Source organism: Ambystoma mexicanum, chromosome 1p, assembly GCF_040938575.1.
Source record: "Ambystoma mexicanum isolate Mex_15411 chromosome 1p, UKY_AmexF1_1, whole genome shotgun sequence".
Classification (NCBI taxonomy): domain Eukaryota; kingdom Metazoa; phylum Chordata; class Amphibia; order Caudata; family Ambystomatidae; genus Ambystoma; species Ambystoma mexicanum.
In genome coordinates this window covers 1,103,218,899-1,103,232,055 of record NC_090921.1, presented here as the reverse complement: position 1 = coordinate 1,103,232,055, position 13,157 = coordinate 1,103,218,899, and positions in this window count along the sequence as shown.

Genomic DNA, 13,157 nt, shown 5'->3' with positions numbered 1-13,157 from the left:
CAGTCGGCTATCCCGCCATGCGCCTACTCGGCCACAAAGAACCGCCCAGACCTACTGTTTATCGATCCCTAGGTTCAAACTGCAAAAAGCGGGGGGTACAAACTTCCCTGCCCTTGCCTCCAAGCTATGAAATGCCCTCCAAGGTATGGAATCCCCTCCCCATCACCATTAGTTCTGAAGATTCTTTTAACGTATTCAAGTCCAAAACGAAATCAATCAGCACTGAAACATGCTCTGCACACCACTGCCCCACTAGCATCGGCCCACTTATCGCCTGCTGTACACTCTTGTCTCTATGCCTCATGTAAAATATTTGCTCTGTAAATTATGTATATTATTATACTTGTTGATTACTATGTATGTACATTCGCCTTGTGTTTAATATGCTGTATCTCATATGCTCTGTATGTAACTCCGCACAAGTTGCGCCCTGATGCCTCCGGGCCTGATGGTGCGCGTTACAAATAAAACAAATACAAAAAAAATACAAAAATGTGGGCCACCAAAAATGTCTCTTGATCTTAGCTTCGGTTTTTGCAATTCCAGGGTGGCCTTCTACTAAGGATTCATGGTAATTGGAAATAACCTGTTTCTGCAGTTCCTTACTAGGTAAGTAAAGGCGTCCTTGGAAGTAAGGTAAATGATCAGTGATTGATATTTGCTTTTATTCGTCCAATCTTGTAAAGCTGTGGAATCGAGGAGATGCAAAATTTCCTTGTGGATGTCGTCCAGGGTAAGCGAGGTAGTTATCCCCAGAATTCTCCCTCCAGGGATTATGGGCACTGTGTCCGGATTCGAGTATGCTTCTACCATCCCTATGCGGGATAAAGCATCTGCCTTGCAGTTTCGACAACCGGGTCGGTAAGTAATTACGAAATCGTATTCCGCAAATAATAACGCCCATCTGAGTTGACGCGATTGGGCCTTGGCCATCTTTAGAAATTGTAATTTCCTATGATCCGTAATTACCGTAATGGTGTGTCTGGCTCCGAGGAGGTAGTGTCGCCAAGCCTTGAATGCTGCCTTGATGGCTACAAGCTCCTTGTCGGTGACGGCATAATTTAATTCAGGTGCTGAGAACTTTCATGACCAAAAGGCCACTGGGTGGAGTTGACCTGTCTCAGGGTCTTTTTGAGAAAGGACCACCCCCATTGTCAAACTGGAAGCATCAGTATCTACCACGTACGGGAGATCTGGGCGTGGATGTTTTATAACTGGGGCTGAGGTGAATTTTGTTTTAGGTCTTGGAAGGCCCTTTCTGCTTCATCCGACCACTGAAAGCCTTTGTTCTTCCGCAATAAAGATGTGATGGGATGTACCAAATGTGAAAAGTCTGGAATGAATCTGCGGTAGAAGTTTGCAAATCCAAGCATGCTCTGAACCCCTTTGATTGAAGTTGGTGAGGGCCACTTGAGGATGGTACCTACTTTCCGCGAATCCATCCGAATACCACTTGGGGTCAGGACAAACCCAAGAAACTCGACCTCGGTAGTTTGAAAGAAACATTTTTCCAATTTGGCATACAATTTATGTTGCCGAAGTTTTTCAAGTACAGCATGAACGTGCTTCACATAGTCTCGTTCAGAAGATGAGTACACCAGGATATCGTCAATGTACACGACGACACAGACATCAATTAGCTTACGAAGGACATCGTTCATAAAATATTGAAACACTGCCGGGGCATTATAAAGCCCAAAGGGCATCACCTGATATTCAAATAGCCCGTACTTGGTACGAAAGGCGGTCTTCCATTCGTCCCCCTTTTTGACTCGTATGAGATGGGACGCCCCTCTGAGATCCAATTTAGTGTATATACGAGCATCCCTCACTTGGTCCAGCAGTTCCGGGATTAGAGGCACGGGGTACCAGTTTTTTACAGTTACTTGGTTTAATGCACGGTAGTCGATACAAGTTCTTAGATCTCCTTCCTTTTTAGGGACGAAGAATAAGGGCGAGGCTGCCGGGGACTTGGATGGGCGAATGAAGCCGTTAGCCAGGTACTGTTCTAAGTATTGCTTTAAATGAAGATTCTCGGGTTCAGTGAGGGCATAGATCCTACTGCATGGAATTTGAGCGCCAGGTATAAGATCGATCTGGCAATCATATGGTCTATAAGGTGGTAAAGTGTTGGCTTGGTCTTTCTGGAAAACATCCTGAAAATCCCCTAATCCTGCGGTAGCAGATTTGTTGGACTCATGACTGTTGCAATTTTCTTGATCGGAGATTCGTCCTTAGGGACCACTACACACAATTAAGACTACAAGTGGTAATACAAGTTCACCTTTGGTACAAGCTTGTACTACTATGTTAAAGTGGTAGCAGTAGCGGAGCAGCCAGGCTTATCTCAAAGGTATATGAGCAGTAGCAGAGATTACACAAAGGGACCACAATTACTGTGACTCAAGCAAACACTGACTCAAGGTTTCAGGCAAGAAATATAAGTACATATATTTTTAAACCATCTGTAAAACACAACACTTCTATCAATTCAAAACCACACGTAAAATACACTACAAACAACCAATTCTCTTGGCACAGAATAACTCAAGGTAAGTACCTTATGTTTTGGCGGACCGGTGTTGTGAAACAAAAGACGTTACCGGGAACACATATGCGATCACTTTTTGACAGTTCGGTCGTATTAAAGAAACACGTATCCGCAGCAAGAAATGTTACCGGGGCAAAACACAATTAGCACCTGGGCTAACCAGAGAGAGTTGGGGGCAAAAATCATAGGCAATACTTTTGTCAAGGTAGACAGAATCAGAGAACACTTGCTGACAGAAATACAAAAGTCAATAGGCCGGAGCCAGTGTCAAGTGGAACCGGGTTCCTGTTTGTCGAGGATCACACAGTCAGACTATTCAAGATTCAACGTTGCCAAGAGTACTTGGATATTGTCAACAGTGGAAGCAAAAGTTATAATAGGGAAGGGAGACAAGGGCAAGCCTTGGGTGAGGAGAAAAGGGATTCACCCTAGTTCCTCGAAGCAGAACACAGTACCTTATTCAAAGAAGAAGCTGGTGCCACGGCAGTTGTTCCTGGTAGTTTCCTGCAGACCCACGGTTCCTGGAGCTTTGGTCGTGGAGACGAGAAGGAGGATGTCTGGAGGGGTCTGCACTACTCAGAGATGAGGCCAGCAGCAGTGACGGCAAATAAAAGGTGCGCTCCTTCAAACAGGACTGGCTCTTCAGATGGCTATCCGGACCACTACAGCAGTGTGCAGCGATTTCAACCATGAAGAGGATCCTCTGGCTGTGGAAGATGAGCTGGTTGCCCCCACCAGGCTCAAGGGAAGAAGACTCCGGACTGGATGTTCTCTGGTCGTCGAAGGGTAGATAGCTCAGGACTGCATTAGGGCTTCACCTGGACGGGGTAGTTGCAGCAGCCATCTTCTTCTCCGCTTCTCTTTGTTTCCTTGTAGTTCCAGTGGCGACTCTGACTTCCAGCCCAAGAGTCCTGCCTTTTATGCGAAAATCCCCCATTCACACAGCCTGGCTGTCAATCACGCAGCAGGGGGGTTGTCCAGCCTGGACAAGCACCTCAGCCAATCATGGCAAAGTGCGACTTGGGTTTCCCAGGATACCCTGTGCAGGGGGTGACTACGCCCCTCCCTCACATTCAGCCCACCTAGACACCCAGGCGCCCAGAGGAAGGCTTCTTGGCAGAAGCGCGCCAAAAAGACGGTGAACAAAGAAGGCAAACCTGCTTTGCCGCGCAAAGTAAAACACAAGAAGGACTTTAACAAAATGAAATGGCGAATAAACCCAAATAAACCCGACGGGAGCCAAATAAAGAGTATTTGGTCAAGCGGGTTTTTGTTCGAGGCCAATATAATGGCCTAAAACAACACCACTTTTATATAGTATAATCGCGGTAGAAAAGTTAGGGTAGATACCACTGCCACCAGCCAAGTCTAAATGTTAAAAGAGCAAAACAAAGCTAAGAGAGGCACAGACAACAAGGGGTAGGATTTAACCCTTTCCAGTACTCCATGTAAGATGGGTTCTGCTGGGTCTGTAGTTAAAAGTGACTATGTAAAGTTAATGGCAACTTTACCTGTTTCTGGGGGACATTAGTCAGCCCCAGAAAAAGGAGTCATTGGGAAGTCTTAGAGACAACCCTGTGTTACTGCACTGATAGTGCTGTGTAACACACACAACAAGTTGGACTCATGGAGTGGTGTGCTCCAGAGTCCAAGATCACACAACAAGTAGAAATGCACATGATAAAACACAGGTAAGAGTGGGGAAAAGAGGCACGTTCTTACCAAGTGAAAATAAATAAACTCTGTAAGTCCAGCAAATCTGCTGGGGGACTCACTAGGTGAGGGATATTAGCCATAGAATGAGAATTCTCCCTAACACTCGCCCCCCCCAGACTAAGGGACAGGAGGATTTAATCCACTCCTGGATGGATCTCATACCTCTAGTTGGTTATAAACATCCTAGAGAGACCATCAGCATTTTGGTGGTGACTTCCTGCTCTGTGCTCAATGGAAAAATCAAATCCTTGCAGGCAGATTGACCATCTGAGTAACTTTGGGTTTTCCCCTTTCATTTGCATCAGCCATCTCAATGGTTGGTGGTCAGTCTGAATAATGAAGGTAGATCCATACAAGTATGGCCTAAACCTCTTCAGTGACCACACAATAGCAAAACATTCATGTTCTATTGTTGCCCACCTTGTCTCAGGATCCTTTAACTTCCTGCTGATGAAACACATGGGGTGTTCCCTACCTTTCACATCCAGTTGACTAAGGACTGCACCTATACCTACATTAGAAGCATCTGTTTGTACAATGAAGGGTTGGTGGTTGGTGGTAGTCAGGAGCTGTTAGGACTGGAGCTTGACAAAGGGCTTTCTTCAGACCTTCAAAGGCTTGATTGCACTCCTCATTCCACTTGACCTTTTTAGGAAATTTGGGAGAGGAGATGACATTCAAGGGAGAAGCTGTGGTCCCATAGTTCTCTATGAAGTTCCTGTAATACCCAGTGAGACCTAAGAAGGCTCTCACTTGGGTTTGAGTAGTAGAGGTGGCCCAGTTTTGTACAGCTCGTACTTTGCTTGGCAATTGCCTTATTTCACCTCCAAGGTAGACCACTGTACTCTGACCAATTTGACATTTGCTTGCCTTTATGGTCAGATGGGCCTGTTCCAGAGCCTGCAATACATATCCTAGGTGTTCAATATGTCCTTTCCATGTAGGGCTGAACACTGCAATGTCATCCAAGTATGCCATGCAGAAGTCCTCCATCCCATTCAGAACTTGATTGACCATCCTCTGAAATGTAGCAGGTGCATTCTTTAGTCCAAAAGGCATTACCGTGAATTGGTAGAGGCCAGCTGGGGTGGAGAATGCAGTTTTCTCCTTGGCATGGTCTGTCAGGGCTATTTGCCAATAGCCTGGCGTTAGGTCAAATGTGCTGAGGTGCTTGGCTGCACCAAGTTTGTCCACCAGCTCATCTGTCCTAGGCAAAGGATGGGCATCAGTCTTGGTGACTGCATTTAGAGCTCCATAGTCCATGAAGAATCTCAACTCCTTGGATCCTGCCTTTGGTACAAGCACAACTGGGCTAGACCATGGGCTAGTAGAGGGCTCTATAACCGAGACCAAGCATCTTGTTGACCTCATTCCTTATATGGGCTCTTAGATAGTCTGACATTCTGTACCCCCTGCTTTTTACAGGAAAACAGTCACCAGTGAGTATATCATGCTGACCCCAAGGGGTCAAGCCTGGTGAAAGTGAGAACAGGGAGGCAAACTGATTTAACAGTTATTTTCACTCATCCTGCTGGTCAGATGTGAGACTGGAAGAGAGATTAACTCCTTCCACTTGCTCATCTAAAGGTAAGCCTCTGAGGAGGTCAGATAGAGGTTCACTCTCCTCCTCCTGAGCTGAATCTAGAAGCAAAGCTCCTATGTCAGGTGTAGAGACATAAGCCTTCAAAAGGTTGGTGTGAAAGTCTCTATGAGCCTCCTTAGGATTGCCTGAATTCACCAGATAGTTCACCTCTCCAGGTTTTCCCACAACTTTGAAGGGTCCTATTCATTTGTCCTGCAAGGCCCTCTGCCTTGTGGGGACCGTAACAAGAACAAGCTGGTCTTGAGTAAACACAACCATGTTAGCCTTCTGGTCATGCCAATGCTTGACCAGAGTCTGACCAGCCTTCAAGTTAACATTTGCCTCTGCCATCATGTGTGACATTCTCCTCCGGAGACCTATCACATATTCAGTCACTCTGACTGGCTTGGGGGAGGTAGCACTCTCCAACCCCTCCTTAATCAGGCCAATGGACCTCTGGCTGGATGGCCATACAGAAGTTCGAAGGGACTGTAACCTACTCCCTCTTGAGGGACTTCTCTATATGCAAAGAGAAGGCATGGCAGTAGAAGGTCCCACTTTCTTTTAAGGGGTTCTTCTAAAGCACCTATCATGCTCTTCATAGTTCTGTTAAACCTCTCCACCAATCCATTGGTTTGGGGATGGTAGGCAGTTGAGAACTTGTAGATGACTCCACAGGTTTTCCACATGGCTTGCATGTTGTGGGACATAAAATGTGATCCCCTGTCAGATATCACCTCCTTAGGAAAACCTACTCTCGTAAAAATACCAAGTAGGGCCTTAGCCATAGCCTGAGCCGTAACAGTCCTCATAGGTATTGCTTCAGGATACCTAGTGGCATGATCCACTACAACTAGGATAAACCTGTTGCCTGAAGATGTGGGAGGGTCAAGAGAACCAAAAATGTCAATCCCTACCCTCTCAAAAGGAACTCCCACCACTGGGAGAGGCACCAGGGCTGCCACATTCATGCTCCAATCTTGCCAGAGGTTTGGCAAGTGTGACAGCTCCTGCAGAATTTGTCTACTTCTGAACCCATTTTAGGCCAGTAGAAGTAAAGAGAGAGCCTTTCCTTGGTCTTCTTGAAACTTAAGTGACCAGCCAAAGGTATCTCGTGGGCTAACTGCAGAAACTTGAGTAGGTTCACTAGAGGTACTACAAGTCTTTTTCAGTCTCCAGGGGTTGACTCAGTCGGTTCACTGTAGAAGAGGCCATGTTCACAGTGCAACCTATACTTTCCAGGCTCTTTCCAATCGAGCTGAGAAGCTGCCTGTAGGCGAAGACCTTCTAGAGTAGGACACTCTCTTTGTCCTCTGCTGAAGTCTGCCCTGCTGGGTCTACCTTCTGCCAGTAAAGACTGCAGCTCAGGATGTTCAACAGGGTCAAAATCCCCAACCAGGGTAAGATCTTCTTCTAGATCTGATTCCTCAGTATCTAGTTGAACCATACAGGGTTGAACCTCACACTCAGCCTCAGCTGGTGGAGGAGTCACCGATGTGACTTTGGACAGTCTTGGAGATGTCCTTCTGGGCACAGGAGTGCTTGCTGGTTTCTTGCTGGCAGACTTGGGTTTCCCCTTTGTCTCTTTCTGACCTGCAATAGCAGTAAGTAAGTCCTGTGGACTTGGGGTGATAGTTTCCTCTATCATGTCCCCAGGAGAGCCTCTCAAGGTTCTCTCCCTTGCAGACCTTGTGAGCTCCTGCTTCCTTCTGCTGGGGGGCCTGAGGGTACTAGACACAACTCCAAGAGTTTTAAGGTCATTACCCAGTAGGACCCTCCCAGGTACGTTATTTTGCACACTTACAGGTATTCTGACAGTCATGTTATTACACTGGATGAGAGCTGGTAACTGGGGAACCATTTGCACAGGGCCGTCAGCTAACCTGGTTAGGTGTTTGGGTCCCTTAGCAACATCCTCCACCTTGAAAAAACATTCATCAACCAAAGTTATGCTGGCTCCAGTGTCTCTAATGGCAGAGGTTTCCAGACCATTCACAAGAACACTATCTTTGTAATACCCTTTAGTATTATCTGGGATTGACTTGTAGACATCTAAGTTCTGTTGTTCCCAAAGACCCAAGGACACTAAAGAAACACTAGCTGAGACTCTCATGGGCTCATCAGCTAGTAACTGAAAGTTTCCACTGGCTATGGGTACTTCATCCACCTGGGAGAAGGCTAAGGTTTACCCTTACATCTGGGATCCCCTTTCACATGGTCAGTTGACCCACAAGCAAAGCATTTTCCAAACGCGTTCTGGAATGGGGGTTTGTTCTGACCTCCATCTGGTTGGGGACCAGATGGTACACTATCCTGATTCGGTTTCCCTTGTGGCTTACCCTGGTTATGTTTGTGGCCCTCTTTTGGATTGGAATTATTGGAATTCTCTTTGTTGTCTTTCTTTGACTGCCTTCCCTCTTCCTTTTTCTGAGTTGCCCCAGAATCCTTGTGAGTACCCCTGTTGGCAATCCACAGGTCAGCAGTCTTAGCTAACTTCTTAGGATCTATCTCCTTTGAGTCACCAAGTGCTGTCTAAACTCACGAGAGCAAACATCAAAAATAGACTCCAACATTACACGATTCCTCAAACCTTCATAAGTGTTCACTTTGTAACCCTTACCCCAACCATCTAAGTTTTTCAAACATTCACACACCCAGGTAGCCCAAGGGGTACCATCATGCTTTTTGAGGGTTCTAAACCTCTTAAGATACTGGGAAGGGGTCTTACCAAATCTAGCTATTAATGCTAGCTTCACACACTCATAATCCTGTTTATCCTCCGCCCCCAACTCCATCACAGCATCACTTGCAACAGGGGGGAGCCTAGAGAAAAGCCAAGGAATCAACTGATTCCCTGAGATACCTTGAATCCCATGATTGTACTCAAACATTGCTAACCAATCCAAAACATCAAGTTTAGTCTCATACATACCAATCATTTCCTTTGGCATACAGGGTCTCTTAGGGCTGGAAGACCTAGAAGACTCTGGGAGAGAAGCATTTTCTAAAGACAATTTCTTCATTTCTAGTTCATGGTTTAGCTCCATTTCTCTGAGCCTTAACTCTTGATGTTTCATGGCAGTTTGTGCATCAATATGTTTCACTTCCAATTCAAATCTCATTTTCTCAAGTGCAATAAGCTCAGGAGTAAGTGTAGGACCTGTGGGGGTCCCTGTGGACAGAGGTTGTGCTTTCTGAGCAGGTAAGGGAGTTGTAGGGTTTCCTAACAAGGACTCATCTACTTCTTCTAAATTAACACTCTCAGAATCAGAAACATCAGTATCCACATTTGCTGGAGTGGTAGGCCCTTCTGACCCACTCTCCAGACTTTGTTTTCCCATTAACTTTGCAACCAGTTCAGATTTTTTTCCTTTACCAGCGAGATTTTTTTCTCTACACATGGTTCTCAGCAGTATAGTTTAAGAGAACCTCTTCAGTGTAGCTTTCCATATTTGACATGATTTCTTAGTTAATAGAATCAGTGGTGTTTAGCCTTGTGGTTAGTTGAACCCAAGCAATAGCAGCACTCTAAGTTTAATACTCTACTTCCACATCCTCACCGCTGTACACCAGTGTTAGGCAGAATCCTGTGCAGTGCCCTTAGGGACCACTACACACAATTAAGACTACAAGTTCACCTTTGGTACAAGCCTGTACTACTATGTTAAAGTGGTCGCAATAGCGGAGCCGCCAGGCTTATCTCTAGAGTATATGAGCAGTAGCAGAGATTACAGAAAGGGACCACAATTACTGTGACTCAAGCAAAAACAGACTCAAGGTTTCAGGTAAAAAATATAAGTACATTTATTTTTAAACCATCTGTAAAACACAACCTTCTATAAATTCAAAAACACACGCAAATTACACTACAAACAACCAAGTCTCTTGGCACAGAATAACTCAAGTTAAGTACCTTATGTTTTGGCGGACTGGTGTTGTGAAACAAAAGACGTTACCGGGAACACATATGCGATCACTTTTTGACAGTTCTTTCGTATTAGAGAAACGGGTATCCGTGGCAAGAAATGTTACCGAGGCAAACACACTTAGCACCCGGGCTAACCAGAGAGAGTTGGGGGCAAAAATCATAGGCAATACTTTTGACAAGGCAGACAGAATCAGAGAACACTCGCTGACAGAAATACAAAAGTCAATAGGCCGAAGCCAGTGTCAAGTGGAACCGGGTTCCTGTTTGTCGAGGATCACACAGTCAGACAGTTCAAGATTCAACGTTGCCAGGAGTACTTGGATATTTCCAACAGAGGAAGCAAAAGTTATAAGAGGGAAGGAAGAAAAGGGCAAGCCTTGGATGAGGAGAAGAGGGATTCACCCTAGTTCCTCGAAGCAGAACACAGTCCCTTATTCAAAGAAGAAGCTGGTGCCATGGCAGTTTTTCCTACAGACCCACGGTTCTTGGAGCTTCGGTCGTGGAGACGAGAAGAAGGACATCTGGAGGGGTCTGCACTACTCAGGGATGAGGCCAGCAGCAGCGACGGCGAATAAAAGGTGCGCTCCTTTAAAACAGGAGAGGCTCTTCAGATAGCTATCCAGACCACCATAGCAGTGTGCAGCGATTTTGACCATGAAGAGGATCCTCTGGCTGTGGAAGATGAGCTGGTTGACCCCACCAGGCTCAAGGGAAGAAGACTCCGGACTGGATCTTCTCTGGTCGTCGAAGGGTCGATAGCTCAGGACTGCAGCAGGGCTTCACCGGGACGGGGTAGTTGCAGCAGCCGTCTTCTTCTCCACTTCTCTTCGGTTCCTTGTAGTTCCAGTGGCGACTCTGCCTTCCAGCCCAAGAGTCCTGCCTTTTATGCGAAAATCCCCCATTCACACAGCATGGCTGTCAATCACGCAGCAGGGGGGTTGTCCAGCCTGGACAACCACCTCAGCCAATCATGGCAAAGTGCGACTTGGGTTTCCTAGGATACCCTGTGCGGGGAGTGACTACACCCCTCCCTCACATTCAGCCACCTAGACACCCAAAAAGATGGTGAACAAAGAAGGCAAACCTGGTTTGCCACGCAAAGTAAAACACAAGAAGGACTTTAGCAAAAAGAAATGGTGAATAAACCCGACCAGAGCCAAAAGAAAGAGTATTTGGTCAAGCGGGTTTTTGTTCGAGGCTAATATAATAGCCTAAAACAATACCACGCTTATATAGTATAAGTGCGGTAGAAAAGTTAGGGTAGATACCACTGCCACCAGCCAAGTCTAAATGTGAAAAAGAGCAAAACAAAACTCAGAGAGGCACAGACAACAAGGGGTAGGATTTAACCCTTTTCCAGTACTCCATGTAAGATGGGGTTGCTGGGTCTGTAGTTAAAAGTGACTATGTAAAGTTAATAGCAACTTTACCTGTTTCTGGGGGACAGTAGTCAGCCCCAGAAAAAAGAGTCATTGGGAAATCTTTGAGACAACCCTGTGTTACTGCACTGCAGGTGCTGTCTAACACACAACACGTTGGGCTCATAGAGTGGTATGCTCCAGAGTCCAAGATCACACAACAAGTAGAAATGCACATGACAAAACACAGGTAAGAGTGGGAAAAAGAGGCACACTCTTACCAAGTGAAAAAGAATAAACTCCAGAAGTCCAGCAAAGCTGCTTGGGGACTCACTAGGTGAGGGAAATTAGCCATAGAATGAGAATTCTCCCTAACAGTGTGGCTCTGGAGGCAGGGTTGGTGGCATCTTGGTTGGGGACTGCAATGGATGGGGGCACATTGGTGTTGGTCTGGAACAGGTATGGACATCTGTTGGTCTGGAGGGTGGGATGGGGCATCCTGATGTGGGTGGGTCGGGAGGGTGGGATGGGGCATCTTCGTGTGGCTCTGGAGGGAGAGGATGGAGGCATTTTGGTGTTTGATGGGAGGGATGGGGCACATTGGTGTGTGGGAGTGATGGGGGCACATTGGTGTGGGTCTGGGCAGGTATGGGGCACATTGGTGTGGCTCTTCAGGGAGGGATGGGACATCCTGGTTTGGGTTGGATTGGGACATTGGTGTGGGTCTGGAGTGAGGGCATGGGGCACATCGATGTGGGGTTGATGGGAGGGATGGCACACTGGTCTGGGGAGGGATGGGGGCATATTGGGGTGGGTCTGGGCAGGGATGGGGCACATTGGTGTGGGTCTTCAGGGAGGGATGGGGCATCCTGGTTTGGGTTGGATTGGTACATCGGTGTGGGTCTGGAGTGAGGGCATGGGGCACATTGGTGTGGGTTTGATGGGAGGGACGGCACATTGGTCTGGGGAGGGATGGGGGCATATTGGTGTGTGTCTGGAGGGAGGGATGGGGCATATTGGTGTGGGTTTGGAGGGAGGGATGGTGGGGTCTGCAATGGATGGTGGCACATTGGTGTCGGTCTGCAACAGACGGAGGCATGTTGTCAACGGGATGGGGTAATTAGGTGTGGGTGTAGAGAATGGGCGGATGGCACCATCTGAGTGCGATTCTGGAGGTAGAGGTAAAGCATATGGGTGTGGCTCTGAGAGGTGGAGCTTCTTGGTGTAGGTATGGAGGGACAGATATTGGTGTCTTTGTGTGGGTTCGGAGGGAGAGATGGTGGTATGTTGTTCGGGAGGAAGGTGGCATTTGAGTCTGGAACATGTGTTTGAAAAGAGAAATGGGGCATTTGAGTGTGAATTGGGACATGTAGGGCTGGGGTATCTGCTTGTGAGTGGGGGCATGAAGGATCATTAACAGCGAAGCAGCTGGAGGGAGAGTCGCGGACACAATCAGTTCCATCCCAGATGTGCACACCCACAGCCCGGGGCACCTCTTGCAGAGCGGTGCAGGGTGTGTGGGCAACCAGGCGCCGGGGAAAGGGATTCCCTTCCACCGTAGGGGGGGTCCACGCCCCAGCAGTTAGATGGGGACGTCTGGCAGGGTTGGGTTAACCTGCTGGGGATGTCCTCAACCACGCACCTGAAAGGGAGCACCGCGCGGCCCCCTCACCTCACGGAGCCGACCGGTGCACTGGCCAGGGGCGTGCACTCCTCTCTCTGACCCGCTAGTGGGTGGGCATTGGTGGGCACACCCCAGTCAGCAGGAAGCCCCGAGTGGTGGCAGCCAGGGGCCAAGGGAAACGGGACTGCTCTTGAGGGGCACCTCCCCTGGCAGACAGGGGCACGCCAGGCGCAAACCCTGAGCCATGGCGCAGCAGACTTACTCGACGGGCGGGTGTCGAGGCTCCAGCCACCCACATCTGTGGGAGAGCGATGACCAGGTCCGCTTGTGCAGCGGGTGACCTTCCCTCTTGCCCAGGTACTTGGAGCTCGGCCCTGTGCGGCCAGGCTGGGCTTTTG